Source organism: Brassica napus, chromosome C9 (assembly GCF_020379485.1).
Source record: "Brassica napus cultivar Da-Ae chromosome C9, Da-Ae, whole genome shotgun sequence".
Taxonomy (NCBI): Eukaryota; Viridiplantae; Streptophyta; class Magnoliopsida; order Brassicales; family Brassicaceae; genus Brassica; species Brassica napus.
The window spans coordinates 30161902-30167832 of record NC_063452.1 but is presented as its reverse complement, the minus strand read 5'-3'; the positions used below and the strand labels follow the sequence as shown (position 1 = coordinate 30167832).

At 47.9% G+C, this 5931-nt stretch overlaps 1 non-coding gene across 1 annotated transcript; it reads left to right on the top strand.

The window, feature by feature from the left end:
* Positions 1–831: 831 nt before the first annotated feature.
* LOC125593639 lies at positions 832–937 on the top strand. Its single transcript, XR_007329539.1, has one exon. It is a non-coding gene; the product is annotated as a small nucleolar RNA R71 (small nucleolar RNA).
* The last annotated feature ends 4994 nt before the right edge of the window (positions 938–5931 follow it).

Here is a 5931-nt window from a genome sequence, read left to right as displayed (position 1 = left end):
ATCGGTCTTTCCAGGTAGAGTACCTTGCTGCCTCTTAATGATCTCGGCTGTCTGCGCGATCTGAACATCCATCTGGCGCATATGACTAGCTATGTTATCATATTTGGTACTCAAGTCATTGAACATGTGGTTCATCTTAGAGTTGAAGTCCGTGGTGACTTGATTCAACGCTTTCCCTTGAATTTGCTGACCCTGGAGCAACTGATGCATCATCGTCGCTAGACCTTTAACTCGTCTTGCGGAGCAATCTCTGGCGAAGGAGCGGTCTATTGAGCAGTTTGCTGTTTCTGGTTTTGGAACTGGTTGTGCTGCGCTTGGCTCAGGACATATGTTCATCCCTGGTATGGTTTCTGATAGCCGATGTTCTGCCCTTGACTGTTCTGCACGTTGTCAACCGGTTTGTCAACCTTGGGATACGCAAAGAGTTGAGGATTGTTCCTAATGTTGGGGTTCGGGTGGTAGTTTTTGTACTGCCATCCTTGTCCATTAACGTAGCTCACTTCTTGCTGATCATCCACGGTATTGTCTCCTTCAGGTGTAGCATCTGAAACATTGTTCTCTGATGCAGCTTCCTCCATGATGAACACTTGGCTCTGATTACCCTTCAACAGCTGGTCAACCTTGGCCGCGAGGTCGTCTATGCTCTTTTACGCTTTTGGAGCGATCATACTCCTTGTTCTTGTTGAGGGAGCTGGACGTTATATGTTCAATCAGTGCGAATGCACCATGTGTTGTTTGTGTCATGAAATCCCCATTGCTCGAGGAATCTAGAGCATTGCAAACTCATAGCTCACTTCATCATAGAACACTTCCAGTATATAGTCATCCTCAAACCCATGGTGAGGGCACTCCCTCGGTATTCCTTGTAATGCTCCCAAGCATCATAGAAAGGTTCGTCGGTCTTTTGCTTGAAATTCGAGATCTTATGCCTCAGAGCTGCAGTTTTGGACTTCGTGTAGAAGTGGCTTAAGAACGCTGCTCTGACTTGTTCCCATGTAGTGAGCGTACCGGTTGGGAGCGAGTCAAGCCAGCGAGCTGCTTGCCCTTCCAAGGAGAATGGGAACAACGTGGATTTGAGGTAGTCTGGTGGCACTCCATTTGCCCGAGAGAATTTGCAGACTCTCTCGAAGTTCTCGATGTGGTCCAAATGGATTTCAGCAGCGAGACCGTTAAACGTTTTCTTCTGCACCAAGCTGATCAAAGCAGGTTTGATTTCATAATCCTGTCAAGTGCAGGGAGGAGGGATGATGGCGGAGCGAGTGCTGGGGATTTTTGCGGAAGGTTCCGCTCTCCGATGGGAGTGCCTTGTTGCTCGACTTGCTGAGCAGCAAAGTCGGCGGCTGCTTGGCGAGCAGCTTCTTGTGCATTGATGGTCTGCTGCATCTGCTGCATCTGTTGTTGCATGAGCGCCATTGCAGCAGTGAGATCATCTTGGCCTCCTTGATCAACCATTGTGGTGTTAGTAGGCCGTGGTTGTTGACGGTTCTGTTTTTCTAATCTTGCGAGCTCTTCGTTACTTAGCGTGAATAATTCCTTGTGCGTTGCTCCGAGTATGTCTACTGGTCATGCACATGGATCATTAGCTGAAACAAAGAGAGAACAGCAAGTTAGATGTTTTAGACTAAATATAGAACTGAAAAACAAAGGTAAAATATCTGGTCCCTGGCAACGGCGCCAAACTTGATACACTAAAACTGAACCTTTCCTACTGTCAAGTTAACAGTGGTAATTGTAGTATTTGAGATTCAATCCAGAGGACCAGTCTATACTTTATTCTTATAAGTTTTCAACTTAGCTAAAACTAAAAGTGGGGTTTTGAATTAAGTTGTGACATGCAAGTAAAGTAAATGATTTCAGATGATTAAAATTTAATATTAGAGATAAGCCGATCTAGGGTTTCTCATTGGGTGTCAAGCTCAACCAAACATTTATTCAAGCTCCTTAAAACACAATCTAAAACACGGATCACTCTTAGTAGAACAACCCACTGTCGTGGTGCTGTTCCTTTGCGGTTCGACCTTGATACCTAAACTGTCGTTTGGATCAAGGATCGATCACAAGTAACAGAGATCAAGTCCGATAGGTTCACCAAGCACTCTGGTATCTACTTTCGCTGACTAGAGATGCGCAGCTCGTTCATTCAATATCAAGCAAACTACTACCACGGTTAATGAGTGGATTAAACCTAAGATCTAGCGGTAAGTGATCAGGTTTAAGCTAGCACTAAGAGCTGAGTGGAACGGAGACACAATAGAGTTGCTTATTATGTTTAGTCTTGCGATTAACACCCTAGAACCCTAGACAAGCTAGCTGACTACTCAGCCATAACACAAGATGAACAAGACATGATAACTGAATAATACTGCATATAAATCAAAGCTAAATCAATAGGGTTCAGGATGATCTTCTCTGTCAAGAAGAGGAGCCGTGTGGGAACCGAAATTCACACCGTCGAGATTTGTTAATCGGAGGAAAGCCAAGCTAACCTAGCCTTCCTGAAGGTCCGGTTATCTGCTGGGCCATGCACAACACAATCAATTTGAAAGAGTCGAAAGTAATAAATCGTAAAAGAGCGAAAAGAGAACAAAGAGGTCTTATTTCCGAATTCGCGTTTGAGCGTGAACAATAGGTAAGATCCTAGGCCACGAGAGCTGTCAGTACGTTCGCTAGTCTAGCCACCCAAGTTCTAACCTAGTCGAGTCGCAGCTCGGTAGTATAAACGGAAAAATGCCTAATTGCTCTAAGTATTAAGTTTGCTCTGAGAAAGCTCTCTCCTGCTCCTCGCCTTAAGCCCTCCTTATATACTCTCTTTAGGTCGGTTTGCACCTTTTCCTGGGCTGGATTCATCGCGAGATGGGCTTTTCCATTTTTTGTCACCCTTCATGATTCTTCGGAAACTTGACATTTATCTTTTCCTGCGAATAAAAAATAGACCGCCATATCAGCCTTGGGCTCAATCCTGTTCTAAAATCGTAAGTGGGCCGTTTAGCCGCGGTTCAGGCCCCTTTTGGGCCGTTTTGGGGCTTAGACGTTTTTACGATTTTTCCTAAGAAACAGCCATTGGTTTTCTGAAAGGATTCCAATTCCCCGTATAGTTAAGGCAACTGGTGTTCAAGCAAACCATAGCCGTTTTTTTGCGGCAGGCGGGAATCCGTTTCAACGACCAAATTTTTATAACTTTTCCCGAAGTCTTTCTTTGATAATCCTAAGCGAGACGAGACATGGGTATTGCGTCCGAGGGCCCGAGGATTGTGTTACGGGAACTTAGGCGAGGATGCACAGTTTCGGGACAGGAGGTCGGTCCTCGCCCATGGGCGAGGTGACCTCGGTGCGGGGTCATCCTCTCCCATGGGTGAGGTGACCTCGGTGCGGGTCGTCCTCTCCCTCGGTGCGGGTCGTCCTCGCCCATGGGCGAGGCGACCTCGGTGCGGGTCGTCCTCGCCCATGGGCGAGGCGACCTCGGTGCGGGTCGTCCTCGCCCATGGGCGAGGCGACCTCGGTGCGGGTCGTCCTCACCCATGGGCAAGGTTACCCGTGTTGAGACGGTCGTCGCCCTAGGGTGAGGTGGTCGGACCTTGATTTCGATTGAGACCTCATCCAGACTGATCCTCTTCTCGACGTTTCTCGGTTCTCATCCGCGAAAAACTGTCTTGTACTTGATTTAACCATATTTCGGGAATGTCTAATTTTCAAGGATCGATCGAGAGTTTGTTTTCCGGTAACTTTCAGGCATTGATTCCGTCATGACCGGTTTTGACCCCAACAGTTAGCCCCCAGCTAGCTAGGATCCGTGGACCTGGGTGAGAGGTCCTAGCTTGCGGTATGACTTGTTTTGGTGGAATTAGACGTAATCGTTTGCCGAAAGTCCGAGAATGAATAGTAACTTTTTTTTTCCTATATATAAGTGGAGTAAGGTTTTTCATAGTCTTTATTAACTTCTCTTCACAAGAAAATTTCTCCAAGGTAGAAATTTCTCTTATCCTCTCTCTCTTTACCTTTGTGTCAAAGTTTTAGTCTTTCAAAAAATGACTTCAAGAAAGAGATCCTCTAAGAAAATACTTCCCCTCAATCATCTTCTGGCAATCCTTGTACCAATGAGGAGATTGTTCCCAAAGAGGAATTCGAGGTCGAGCAAGAAGAGATGGAAGCGTACTGGGACGCTTTATGCGGTTCGATAACTCCTCAGCCCGAAGTCTTCTATCCGGCTATCCCACAAGACCCGCGACGCAGCTTGATCTTACCCTTCCGAGCAGGACCTCTCCCGCCTATCTTAAGACCCTTCAGGAGTTTTACAGAGTCCCGAGCGGGGTTGTGTTTCGAGTCCCGGTGCATGGGGATAGTGCGGAGGATCCCCTGAGGGATTCTTCACATGCTACGATGCGTTCCTGACACGTTTTCGCATGTGGTTCCCGATTCCTGAGGCCATCGTCCGCACACTCGACCGTTTTGAGCTGTCGATCAGTTAGCTAAACGTTGCGGCATTGCAGAACTTTCTTGGTGTATTGATCCTGAGCTACAAGCTCGGAATGGACCTCAGCCCCGATGACTTTGAAGGGCTATGGTCGACACGAAAGACCTCGATTGACTACTCACACCGTATGGCTCCTAAGAGACATATGTCCATAATCCAGGGGCATACTTCAAATGCCAAGGGATGGTTCGAGCGTTTTTTTTATGTTCGAATTGATGGCGCATCCGTCGAGGAGAACTGTCTCCCCTTGTTCTGTGGCAAATGGAGCTTTCATCATGGTACGATGGTTGGAAATTTGGTTCGTATAGATACTCGGAGGTATCTAACGCATTTTTTTTTTCTGTGAACAGTATCCTCCCCGCGACCCGCAGGGACCTGTTTGCTAAGCGCAATCTTCTCCGCAACGGTCCGTTCTTTTGGGATTCCTTCACCCTAGACAGGAACTGGAATGCAATGGCGCTCTACCGATCGCGAGGCATCTTCCGACCTTTACGTGCATTGGATATGGACGAGCCACACCCTGACGCTGTTCCCGATCAGAGCGAGAGAGTTAGGCCCCGAACGGACAAGGGAAGGTTCTCGGTTGATCAACGGGGTTTAGTCTCTGAAAAATTATTTTTTTGGCGAGTCTTTGTTTGTCGCTTCCATGTTAGACCCTTGATTCGTGTAGGGAATGCGGGTCTTTAATTCAGCACTTAACGGAAGTTTCAGAGAGGCGCGTCTTTCGCACTTCAAGGCCAAAGAGATCGAGAGGAAGTTCATCCGTTTTCAGAACGAGGTTGCGGAAAGAGAGCGCAGACAGGCTGAGTCCCATTCCCGAGCTCTCATTCGTGCGGAGAGGAAAGGGAGGAGGGCGATTGCTGCTTAGTTAGTGAGGAGAGCTACATTGTTTGATGCTGAGTTCAGGAGTTTCAAGAACGGTCAAGACTACGTGGGTGACTTCCGCGAATGCCGCGGTTCGGTTGGTACCCTTTGGAAGTCGCAGAACGCTGATTTCTCTTTTCTCTCCGAGGTCGCTGAGATGTCGGGCCTCATGGATGGGTGCGCCCAGGCCGAGTCGATGGTTCCTCCAATCGAGGGGAGGATCCGAGAGCTTTGGGAACCCATCGAGGTTTCGGAGGACACGACGGAAGCGGGAGCCGATGCTGCGGACGAGGGAGGAGAAGTGGATCAGCCCGCGGACTCATTTGGAACCTCGATGTCCGGGTATCTTGACCTTGATCTCTGAAGCTCGTCGGGATTGTTTTCCCTTTGCTTTTATCCCAAGATTTCGTGTAGTGTTTTAGGCCGAGTGTGGCCGTTCATTATTTGAGTGTGCTATGGCCTTGCAAGGTCCTTTGACTATGTATGCGGGACTGGCCATTGGTGGCTTCGAATCCCAGCCGCTCTGCGGCGAATGTTCTTTTAGCATTCTATGGGTTTTAGTTTATACTTATGCCAAGTGTCGAGGAAAAGACACG